Raw genomic sequence first — 12,789 nt, forward strand, 5'->3', positions numbered from 1 at the left:
GAAATGAGCGGACGTATATAAAATTACATTGCATGGTGCAGACAGGATTGTGTGTGAAATACGTAATGATGGAGACAGATACGGGGAAATGGTTTCTGTCTTAAAGGGTAAGTTTTAAGCTTGGCACCTATTTGAAGTATGTGAGCATTCTGCTTTTATAAAAGGAAAAGGAGTAAGATTTATTAAAACATGACAATTATGATAATGGACAAATTCTGAACTAGGTATTATGCAGTTTTCCATACAAAATGTTTACTTTTTGGTAAATAACTAATTTCAAAGGTTCCCCAAGGTCATTGCCCTCCTCACCGGGCGTGCGCTGCAGAGCAGAGACGGATGTGGATGCATCTGGGAGTGTCTCACGTGGAAAGCCACACACTTAGCTGAGGTTCAGAGTCTGAGTTCTCAATGTGAGCCTCACCTGTATTTTATTTTAAAAGAAACTCATCAACTTTCCTCCTAAATAATTTAGAAATCCGTTTTCTTGTGTGTTTTAAAACAAATGCGGAGTATGTCCTGATGTGCAAATGGAGAGAAATCACCCCCATTTCAGCCGCCTGGAGCCAGCACTTTATGGAAGGAAAGGAAGCTGGTAGAAAAGGCAGAGAGGAGGGAGTTGGAGTATCCAGGAAGCTAAAAGTTATTGAAATTACAGAGGGTGATTTTGAAAGACTGCATCATGATGTAAAAATATATATGGCAAGGAGAGAAGAGAACATCTTGGAGAGGGAAGAATAAGGAGAAAGGTTTTGGTGACCAAGTCCCAATGTTATTCGGTGGTGATGTGAACACACAAAACCCGGAAAATGAGGAAAAATTAGATACAGAGGAAGATGACGACCAAAAATGAGATCGAGAAGTCTTTAATGTGAACTTGTTGCTATCAGGCTCAAGGTGGCTGACTGCTTGCTCGGCTCCCTCCTGCTGGTGCTGTCTGTCAGGAGTCATAGCTGCACTCTGTCAGGCCGGGCTCCGTTCTGGTCCTGAAGGCCAGTGTTGAAGGGTGATTCCTGTGGAGAAATGGGAACACCAGGAGCGTGGAGTCAGATGGCCCATCTCTGCATGCCATTGCTGGTGTGGATTTAGGGACCATCCGAATCTCCCTGAGCTGCAGTTTCCTCCTCTGTAAAAGGAGACAAGAACATCTCTAAGGATGTTTTGAGAATTAAATGTTCGTTCTTTTTCCCTTCTCTACGTCATATGATGAATGTGTGTGTGTGTTTTGGTTTGGGAATCAGGCATATATTGTGTGTAAACGAAATATTTTAAGTTTATTTATTTTTTTTGAGAGAGAGAGAGAGAGAGAGCACACGTGCATGAAGAATGGAGAGGCACAGAGAAAGAGGGAGACAGAGAATCCAAGCAGGCTCTGCGTTGTCAGCACAGAGCCCAATGCGGGGCTCGATCCCACGAATGATGAGATCACGACCTGAGCTGAAATCAAGAGTTGGACGCCTGACTGAGTCATCCAGGTGCTCCTATAAACCAATTTTTAAATGATGACTTTCTCTCCCTAAAAAATATTTGTATCCCTCTTCTAAGAACACCATAAGAATACCATTAGGAGGCCAGCAATCCAACTGTTCTGTTATTTTTCTGTTAAGGCAGGTGGATCTGTTTAAAAGAGCTTGAGACGGAACTCTGGAGAACCCTATGCAGGAGGAAATCACTGGAGGAAACACTAGAAACATTATAGAAAATGAGGTGAAACCAGTCCAGGCTTGGGACATGGCTGCTCTGTGCTTCTGCTAATAGCAGCTTGCACTATACTTGGACATCGGCTTGCGGTTTTCTCTTCCGCCAAAAGGACAGAGTGTCGTTTTGCTTCTCTCTAGAGCAAAATGGAGACGGATACACTGAGTCTTGTAACCGTGGTCCTGAGGCACTATGAAGCTGCTGCCAGCACTGAATTAGTGAATATGGACCATCGCTCTTCAGGAAATACAGTGTTAGGTTCCTACAAGCCTCTGGTCACAACATTTTCAGCAACCGATCAATACAAAACCTTGTTCTATGTGTGTGTTTGTTTAAAGACACCCTATTTAATATATATTGTTGATTCATTAACATTGAACTCACAGCCAGCAGTGCTCTAACCCATCCTGAATGAAGCCCATCTAACGCGTACATTTCCTCCATACGGCACATCACAGCCTTCTTGCATGTAAGAACACTAAGATAGCACTTCAGCACTACGCCTGGGGACTTTTTAAACACTGAAAACGCCAAGAAAAAGCACAAAAATGCAATAGCAACAATAACAACAAAAAAATGTGGCACCGAATGGGCCACAGAAAGGACACACTTATGATAGGAGCTGAAACGAGAAAGCAGAACATTCCCTGTTCAACCTCAGCAGGGCCGGGTGCCTCAAGCACTGTGGTTGGCATGGTGTGGCAGATGGTGGGTGCTCAGAAACTAGCCACTGGTATCACAGGGCGTGAAGTTTGCAGGTGTGTCAAATACTGAGCCAGATACTCCCTCCTGGGGACTACATAGGGTGCTGTTCTCTGAGCTGCTGCCTGGGGTGGCCCAGGAAAGATGAGTGCTGAATATGTCACTGATAAAAATCTTCCTCAGATGATAGCATGTTTTAACTTTCTATTTGTAAGCAAAACAAACCCGACAAAATAAGGCTACAAGGAACAAGAGTGACTGCACTCTGCTTCTTTAAATTTGCTTCTTCTCGGGGCGCCTGGGTGGCTCAGTCGGTTGAGCGTCCGACTTCGGCTCAGGTCACGATCTCACGGTTTGTGAGTTCGAGCCCCGCATCAGGCTCTGGGCTGATGGCTCAGAGCCTGGAGCCTGCTTCCAGTTCTGTGTCTGCCTCTCCCCCATTCATGCTGTGTCTCTCTCTGTCTCAAAAATAAATAAACATTAAAAAAAAAAATTTGCTTCTTCTCTAAACCTCAAGCCTGCTCCAGGCTTTTTAAGAACTGTTCCATGCTTATTTTTGCTTATTATTTTTCACATGTTCCAGCTTATTTTTGCTGTCAGGGGTTCTTGAAAGGGGCTGAGAGGGAACCAGAGAGTACCCTGGGGAGACAGAGCCTTGCAAGTGCTAATGGGTAAAGGGGCTCCGTAGGCTAGGCAGGGATTTCCTATGCACAGAGTTCCAAGGACACCAAGTTGATTAAACTTTCATAAGCTGTTCCAGCAAGTGGGCTGGACCCCAAGCTATAAAAGAGCGCACTTCTTTGTTTGACCCAAATCTTATCTTTCAAGTTGTTTTTTTTTTAAATTTTTTTCTAACGTTTATTTATTTTTGAGACAGAGAGAGAGCATGAACAGGGGAGGGGCAGAGAGAGAGGGAGACACAGAATCTGAAACAGGCTCCAGGCTCTGAGCGGTCAGCACAGAACCCGACGCAGGGCTCGAACTCACGGACCGTGAGATCATGACCTGAGCCGAAGTCGGACGCTTAACCCACCGAGCCACCCAGGTGCCCCTCAAGTTGTTGGAGAACAATACAAGTTGACACTACAGCCTCTCCAGACATTTTACCAAAAGTTAGGACATTGACTGGGGAAACGTGGAGCCCTAAGAATTGGAATGGGGATCTTTGAGTGGATTCTGATGAATATGAGAACAATGAACTTCCATGAACTTCTGCCTCCCTGTTGCAGACTTTGTATGTTCTCACTGAGGTAATTAGTTTGCAAGAGAATGCTATTCCCATCCCACCATGTTTTGTTGCCTCTAAACTCATCACTTGCACATCATGGAAGAAGAATACAAAGTCTAACCTAGGTAAAAAGGCACATATGAAGATTTTTTTTGTAGTTATTGTCAGAAGAATCCTGAGTAAAATGTTTGAAAGTGATTTTATTGATAATAAGGAGTAGAGCAATGTTGGATTGAGCTGAATGTATTGATATAGAGGTACTAAGCAAATATTCTGGATTTGTTGTTAGCATGAGCAGCTGGTTGTGACTCCTACAGTTTGCTTTGTTGGTTGACTAATAGCTGGAGTAATTGGTGGCCACAATAAATGAATTTGAGATCCATAACTTCCTTGATTTAGCGTACAGGAGGAAATCTCCAGGCCTAAGGAGTTAGAAATGAACAAATAGATTTATGATAATAATGGATTGGAGTGAGATCCCTCATGCATCACCATACTGTCAGTTCCCTAGATTTTCAAGTTCACCTCCATGTCAATAAATAAAATTAATTTTGGGGGCACCTGGGTGGCTCAGTTGGTTAAGTGTCCGGCTTCGGCTCAGGTCATGATCTCACGGTCTCTGGGTTCGAGTCCCACGTCGGGGTCTGTGCTGACAGCTCAGAGCCTGGATTCTGCTTCAGATTCTGTGTCTCCCTCTCTCTGCCCCTCCCATGCTTGTGTTTTGTCTCTATCTCTAAGTAATAAATAAATGTTAACAAAAAGGAAAGTGATTTTTTCTCCTTTTCATGTGTGCAGAAGAGCTTTACCTCCTTTTAGTTATACCTGAAATGAGCACCTTCTCCAGAATTCCTGGTATTCAAGGAGAAAGCACTAACTAGGCTTGACTCTGGAATGATGGATCAGGGATGCCCACCTCATGACCTCTTTACTATGCTGGTATCAGTAGAGACAGTGGACTTGTCAAAGACTGAATTTTCACGTTCCTAATGTGAGAAGGACATCTCTCCCTCTGAAAAAGTTGGCAAGTGGGAAAACAGCAGTATAATTTTAGTTCAAATACAATGTTACACTTATCAACAATCATTCTACATGATTTCATGCACATCAAGAAACTGCACACCCAAGGCAATGCTTGTTTGTGCTTGATGTTGTACTGTAGGCTGTCTTCAAAGCACATTGGAAGTATTAGAAATAAGGACTGCCCATAGTTACAAAGACCCAAATAAGTAATTCTATTTTTTTCTTACCAATAGCCAACTGATCAAAAGAGCAGTCATTCAATTGTTGATTTAAAATTTAATGATCCATGTACACTTCAGAATGTGTATTTTGCTGTTGGTGAGTGGAGTGGTCTGTATATGTCTATTAGCTTTAATTGATCAAAAATTTTTTTCTTAGGGTTTATTTATTTTTGAGAGACAGAGACAGAGCATGAGTGGGGGAGGGGCAGAGAGACAGGGAGACACAGAATCTGAAGCAGGCTCCAGGCTCTGAGCTGTCAGCACAGAGCCCGATGTGGGGCTCGAACTCACAAACTGTGAGATCATGACCGGAACTGAAGTCAGATGCTTAACTGACTGAGCCACCCAGGCGCCCCTAGCTTTAAATGATTTTAATATCGTTCAAATTCTGTTTCCTTGTTGATCTTTTGTATAGATGGTCTATCCATTATTGAAGTGGAGTGTTGAAGTCTTCAACTGTTAATGCAGAACTGTTTATTTTACCTCCAATTCTATCAATATTTACTTATGTTTTGGGGCTCCACCTATTTAGTGCATATATGTTTATAACTGTTATATATTCTTGATGAATTGACCCTTTTATCAATATGTAATGCCCTTGTTTCTCTCTTATAACAATTTTTTAACTTAAGTCTACTTTGTCTAATATTAGTATAGCCACTTCAGCTCTTTTGGTAACTATTTGAATGGAATATCTTTCCTGATCATTTCACTTTCAACTTATTTGTCTTTGGGTCTAAATTGAGTCTCTTGTATAGTTGAATCATGTTTTTAAATCCATTCTGCCAATATCTGCCTTTTAATTGGTGAGATTAATCCATTTACATTTAAAGTGATTATGGATGATGAAGGACTTAGTTCTGTCAATTAAATTTTTTTAAATGTTTATTTTCAAGAGAGAGACAGAGAGAGAGAGACAGACAGAGAGAGAGAGAGAGAGAGAGAGAGAGAGAGAGAGAGAGAGACATAGTGTGAGTAGGGGAGGGTAGAGAGGGAGGTGGGGACACATAATCCAAAGCAGACTCTAGGCTCTGAGCTGTCAGCATAGAGCCCGACATGGGGCTTAAACTCACGGACTGTGATTTCATGAGCTGAGCTGAAGTCAGACACTTAACCAACTGAGCCACCCAGGCACCCAACTTCTGTCAATTTTTTGAAAAAGATTTCATTTTTAAGTAATCTCTACCCCCAACGTGGGACTTGAACTCACAACCCCGAGATCAAGTGACATGCTGTACCTACTGAGCCAGCTAGGCTCTCCAGATCTGTCCATTTGCTATTTGGTTTTCTATATTTATTATTTTTTTGTTTTTTAATTCCTCCAATGCTGTCTCCTTTTATATTAGATTGATTTTTATTTCATTTTTTTCTATATAATTTTTTGTTATTTTTTTAGTGAAACTGGGGATTAGAGTTAAATCCTAAATTTATGACTCTAGATGGGATAGAAACAAACTTAGCTTCAACAGCATACATCAACTCTGCTCCTATCAAGCATCATCTCTCCCTTTATGCTGTCATTGTCACTAATTACATCTTTATATGTTGTGTGCCCATTATATAAATATATAATTATTGTTTTATGCCTGTGGCTTCTAAATCATTTAGGAAACAAAAAGAGGAGTTATAGCCCAATAATACAATTATACCAGCTTTTATTTATTTGTATGTTTACAGAGGTCTTATTTCTTTGTATGGCTTTGTGTTACCATCTAGGTTCCTTTTGTTTTACACTGAATTCTCTTTAGGTTTCCTTTGTAGGATGGGTCTACTAGTGATGAATTCTTTTAGCTTTTGTTTATTTGAGAATGTCTTAATTTCTCTTTCATTCTTGAAGGATAATTTTGCTGGCTATAAAGTTCTTAGCTGACATTATTTAAATGTTATCCCACTGCTTTCTGGCTTCCATGGTTTTTGATGAGAAATTGGCTGTTAGCCTTCTCAAAGATTGTTTGTATGTTACAGGTTGTTTCTCTCTTGCTGCTTTCAAGGTTTTCTCTTTGGTCTTTTGATGGTTTGTATATTGTATATCTCTTTCAGTTTATCCTGCTTGGAGTTCATTGAACTTCTTAGATGTGTAGATTCATGTCTTTCATCACATCTGGGAAGGTTTTGGCCTTTATTTCTTCAAATATTTTCCGCTCCCCTTCTCTCTCTGTTCTTATGGGATTCCCATAATGTGTATATTGATACATTTAATAATGTCCTGTAAGTTCCTTGACTCTGTTCTTTTTGCTTCATTCTTTTTCTTTCTGCCCCTCAGACAGGGTAGTTTCAGTTGCCCTATAGTGAAGTTTGTCAATCCTTTCAGAAAGATCTGAACAAATCTGCTGCTGGACTTCTCTCATGAATTTTTAATTTCAGCTACTATACTTTTCAGATCCAGAATTTCTATTTGGTTCCTTTTATAATTTCTATCCCTTTATTTTGATATTCCCTACTGTTCATGCCTCATTCTCCTGATTGCCTTTAGTTCCTTGTTTATGGTTTCCTTCAGCTCCCTGTGAACATTTAAGACACTTAAAGTTGGGGCACCTGGGTGGCTCAGTTGGTTAAGAATCTGACTCTTAATTTTGGCTCAGGTCATGATATCACTGTTTCTGAGATCTAGCCCCATGTCGAGCTCTGTGCTGACAGCATGACCTTGCTTGGGAATTTCTCTCTTCCTCTTTCTCTGCCCCTCCCCTGCTCATGCTTGCATTGTTTCTTTGTATGCTTTGTACATTTATGTTGCGAACTGGACATTTTTAAATATTTCTAGGTGCTATGATATTATTATTATTATTATTATTATTATTATTAATTATTTTAGCAATGAAAAATAGCAGGCATAGGCGAGGGTGTGAATAAATTGGAGCTTTCATTTATTGTTGTAAAATGGTGTGGCTGCTATGAAAAACAGTTTGGTGGTTCCTCGAGAAGGTGAGCACATAATTACCCTATGATCCAGCAATTTCACTCTTACATACATATCCAAAAAATATGAAAACATATATCTTCATAGAAACTTGGACATGAATGTTTATAACAGCATTAGTCATAATAGCCAAAATGTGGAAACAACTCAAATGTTCATCAATGGATGAATGAATTTTTAAAAATGTGATTTAGTGCTTACTTCAGTAGCACATATACTAAAATTGGAATGACACAGAGAAGATTAGCATGGCCCCTGTGTAAGGATGACACACAAATTCATGAGGCATCCCATATTTTTCAAAAAAAAAAAAAAGATAAAATAAAAATGTAGTTTATATAGACAATGGAATATCATTCAGTTATTGAAAAGAATGCATTATGGTGGATGCTGTAATTTGGATGAACCTCAAAACCATTATGCTAAGTGTAAGTAGCCAGATACAAAAAATCACACAGCATATGATCCCTTTTACACGAACTGTCTGGAATAGACAAACCCATAGGCAGAAAGATTAGTGGTCAGGGGCTGGGGGAGGGGGAATGAGGAGTGATTACTTAATGGATACAGGATGTTCTCCTGGGGTGATGAAAATGTTTTGAACTGAGAGAAGTGATGGAATGTACTAAATACTGTTAAACTGTACACTTTAAAGTTATTAACTATATGTTATGTGAGTTTCACCTCAATAAAAGAAAATGTAATCCGTAGCTCATCCTCTGTCTTCAACTGATCATTTTCACTCAAAATTATCACTTGTCTTATATTTTTTAACCATAACTAAACATTGCCATGATGTATTGCTATATGTTAAAGTCTCTCCTTTCCCCTTCTCAATCTATTGTAAAGTCAAGTAACAAAGTAAATTATTGGGACTCTTTTGCCATTTTCCAATCAATAATGAGCAATTACAACTTGTCTTTATGTTACCATTCTCTACAAATAAGGCTTATAGCAGCACTCAATTGATACATACCTGCAAGTGAGAGGGAGACATGACAGTAAGTAAGTGCTAACTAGATTTCAGACACTATGCTCAGCTACTTATACACGATACTTCATTCCATTTCATAAAAAGTCCTGAGATAAATATTATCCCCAATTAACAAATGTGGTGACATACAGTGGAGTTCCACAGTGGCCTGAGGGCACACAGCTCATATGGAAAAAACCCATGTTAAGACTGAGCTCTGCCTGACCCCAAAGCCAATGTGGCTTCTCCAATGTACTATGCCATTCTAGCAACTCCAATATACTATGCCATTCTAGCAAGTTCCTTAGAGCTCCATCAGTCACTGTGCCACCAAGGATAATTTATCTATTAAGTAAGGCAATATATGTCAATGCCATCATTTTAATATATGAGTGACCAAAAGGCAAATGATTATAGTTGAAAATAGTCAACGCTTGTCAGTACATTTTTTTTGTTTTATAATTGAGTCTTCTTTGATTGTGGCCACTTACAGCGTCCGCAGGCTCACAGCCACTATCAGGACATACCTGAGGTGACCTTTGTTCCACTTTGAGTCTCCGAAAAGCCAAGTGATGGTGGCTGAACCCTTGGTCATGGTAAGCTTTGGATAAGTAGACTGTGTTTGTTCTCATTCACGTGGTCTTCATTTCTTTCCACTGCGGTGCAGGCTCTGCCAAGGTCTGGTCTGCCCTGTCTGTCACTGCAGCCCCCCACCTCTGACCAGGTGTGGTCCCCACAGAGGCTCTTGTGGTAATTTGGCATGGGGTCTGAACTCTGCAATCTTTAAAAAAAAATTTTTTTTTAACGTTTTTATTCATTTTTGAGAGACAGAGCACCAGCAGGTGAGGGGCAGAGAGAGAGCGAGACACAGAATCCGAAGCAGCCTCCAGGCTCTGAGCCGTCAGCGCAGAGCCCGACGCGGGGCTCGAACCCATGAACCGTGAGAGCATGACCTGAGCTGAAGTCAGACGCTTAACCGACTGAGCCACCCAGGCGCCCCTGGACTCTGCAATCTTTGATTGGAATATATAAGCTGTCCTCAGGCTGCTGCCCAGGTCTTGTTAGTTCCCGTTTGTATGGCATCCTTTCCCTCTGCTGTCTTTGCATTCTTGTTTTTTAATATTTACTATTTATTTTATATTATTATTGTATTTATTATATTATTTTTATATTATTTTATTATTTTATTTTATATTTATTATTATTGTTAATTGAGAGAGAGAGAGAGAGAGCGAGAGAGCTGTGCATGAGTAGCGTAGGGGCAGAGAGAGAAGGAGAGAGAGAATCCCAAGCAGGCTCCACATTCTCAGCATAGAGCCCGATGTGGGGCTTGATCTCATGAACTGTGAGATCATGACACAAGCTAAAACCAAAAGTCGATCACTTAACTGGGCCATCCAGGCAGCCCTCTTGTTTTTTTTTTTTTTTTTTTTTTTTCTTTAAGATGTTAAAGTAATCTGTGTACCCAATGTGGGGCTCGAACTCACAACCCTGAGGTCAAGAGTCGCATGCTGTACCAATTGAGCCAGCCAGGTGCCCCTACACTGCGGTTTTCTGTTGTGCTGTCTAAAAGTGTTTGGTCAGGGGGCGCCTGGGTGGCGCAGTCGGTTAAGCGTCCGACTTCAGCCAGGTCACGATCTCGCGGTCCGTGAGTTCGAGCCCCGCGTCAGGCTCTGGGCTGATGGCTCGGAGCCTGGAGCCTGTTTCCGATGCTGTGTCTCCCTCTCTCTCTGCCCCTCCCCCGTTCATGCTCTGTCTCTCTCTGTCCCAAAAATAAATAAACGTTGAAAAAAAAAAAAATTAAAAAAAAAAAAATAAAAAAATAAAAGTGTTTGGTCATAATGACAAGAATCTCAGAGTAGAATCTCAGCATAGGCCCACGAGCCTATTGTCTGAGCCAGCCTCACAAAACTTGGGTTTGTAGTTCCCATGGACTGGTGTCTTCTTGGACAAACTACTGTGAGTCACCAATGAAACCAGATGAGGTTGTCCTTCTGTCTCAGTCTTGTGTCCTGAGAGCCTGGCTTTGACTCAGAGAGAGCATTTTCTCTGGTGTTCCACCTGCTGGCCCACCTGCTGGGCTTTATTAGTATGCAGAGCCCTCCAAATTATATTCTGAATAGGAAATTATTTCACCAGAAGATTATCTGATTAAAGCTAATGAACAACTTAACACACTTTGGCAACAACCAGCGACTCATCCCCCTGGGATCTGCCTTGGTTGCTCTCTATACATACTTCCATCAACTCTGCCCTCCTTCTCCCATCTTCCAGACCCCCTTCACTTTCCCCAAAATTCCATTAAAACCCCAAATTACCAATTGCCTCTAGAGATTTTTCCTTCCATAAGTCAGATATGTAGGCAGCTGTGGAATTTAACCCTTGGGCCCAAGGCAAATTAAGAACTATAATTAAGGATTTCTCTGAAACCAGATAAGGCCAACAACTATTCATTGGATTTAGAATTCTTTTGGATCCATGTGACCCAGGGTTATCTGGCCTATATCAACAGAATTTCATATTCCAAATCCTGGATGGCAAAAGCCAATTGGGCTGACCTGGAAAGGGACGTACAGGATCCATCTTTCCATGATAAACCTGAGGGTCCAAAGAAAGCCAGAAAAGTAGATTGACATCTCCAAAGTCATACTTGAAACATTTCCTGTAAAAATTGACTAGACCATAAATGCACACCACAAGGACGATTCCTTGAATCCCAGACAACTCATGTCTTCATAATCACGTTGAGTCTGCCTCCTCCATGATATTTGATGCAGACCCTAGATATAAAGATCTTGATCCTATACCTGACAAGTGTAAAAACTCCATGGACATGGGACATTTATACTGTAAAAGTTCAGCTAGATCCTACTAAAACATCTGAACTTCCCCCATATTCCTTGAAGCCAGAAGCAAAGGAAGAGATCAAGCCTCTAGCTGAAGGCCTCTCACCCATGGCCTTCTTGTGCCCCATACTTGCCCACATATCTTCCTGTTCTTTCAGTAAAGGAACAAAATGGGTGAGGATATCAACTTGTTCAGGACCTTAGGCATCAACAAATTTGTCATTTTCCCTTCCCACTAACCCAAATACCATTTTGCCATCAATTCCTCCTGAAGCCACATACTCAGTATGGTGGATCTTTGCCCTTTTCGGTGGGCCCCTTGATAAAGACACGTGGTGCCTTTTGCCTTTACCTGGGAAGCACAAAAGTATACCTGGATGGTTATGCCCTGGGGGCTCACTGACCCTTCCTCTTATTTTGCTCAGGTCCTCAATCAAGACTGAAAGGATCTAAATTGCTCTCAGGATTCAATTCTGACACTCTGTGTAGATGATTTTCTACTTTGCTCAAGCAACAAATCCTGTGAAAAGGACTCCATTCACTTTCAGCCTTGGCAGAAAAGGGACATAAAGTTTCAAAAGATAAATTACAATTTTGCAAAAGCATGGTCCATTATTTAGGGCATAACCTAGCTCAGGAGGAAAAAAAATCCACTCTTCCAGTAGACTAAAGACCAGCCTAACTTATCCCAAGTCTCTTACAAAATGGCATTTGGGAGGATTTACAAGTTTAACTGGATATTACTGATAATGGAGGCCATTTTCTTCTGAGATTTTGACACCTCTTTACGAATTAACTAAGTTTTCAGGGAGGGCCTGAGGAATCTCTTGTCCTGGAGCTGAAGCCTGATCAGGCATTCTGGAACCTGAAGAAAGCTCTTCACCAGCCTCCTTCCCTGGCATCCCTAACTATAAAACTCCCCATCATCTGTTTGTGGAGGGACAATCCAGATAAGCCACTGGAGTTTTAACTCAACCTCCAGCAAAGCCCATCATTTACTATAGCTGTGGGTGGAAGAGCTCCACCCTGTGAGGCCATCAGCTTGCTCTGCAGGTGTCAGGTCCACTGCCTGCTTCTGAAGATGGGCTGAAGTTTGAGGTCCCTTATGGAAATAGTCTTCCAACTGGGTGTAATTCTGGATTGCTTCTTTAGTTGTAACTCGTGAATCACGTTGTGAAATCTGACTC

General features: G+C 41.2%; 1 non-coding gene across 1 annotated transcript; it reads left to right on the forward strand.

Moving 5' to 3' along the window:
* The first annotated feature begins 7,976 nt into the window (after positions 1 to 7,976).
* Positions 7,977 to 8,083, forward strand: LOC112868468 (U6 spliceosomal RNA). Its single transcript, XR_003224292.1, has one exon. It is a non-coding gene; the product is annotated as a U6 spliceosomal RNA (small nuclear RNA).
* Positions 8,084 to 12,789: the final 4,706 nt, after the last annotated feature.

Source organism: Puma concolor, chromosome D3 (genome assembly GCF_028749965.1).
Source record: "Puma concolor isolate L17-30 chromosome D3, mPumCon1.1.hap2, whole genome shotgun sequence".
NCBI classification, from domain to species: domain Eukaryota; kingdom Metazoa; phylum Chordata; class Mammalia; order Carnivora; family Felidae; genus Puma; species Puma concolor.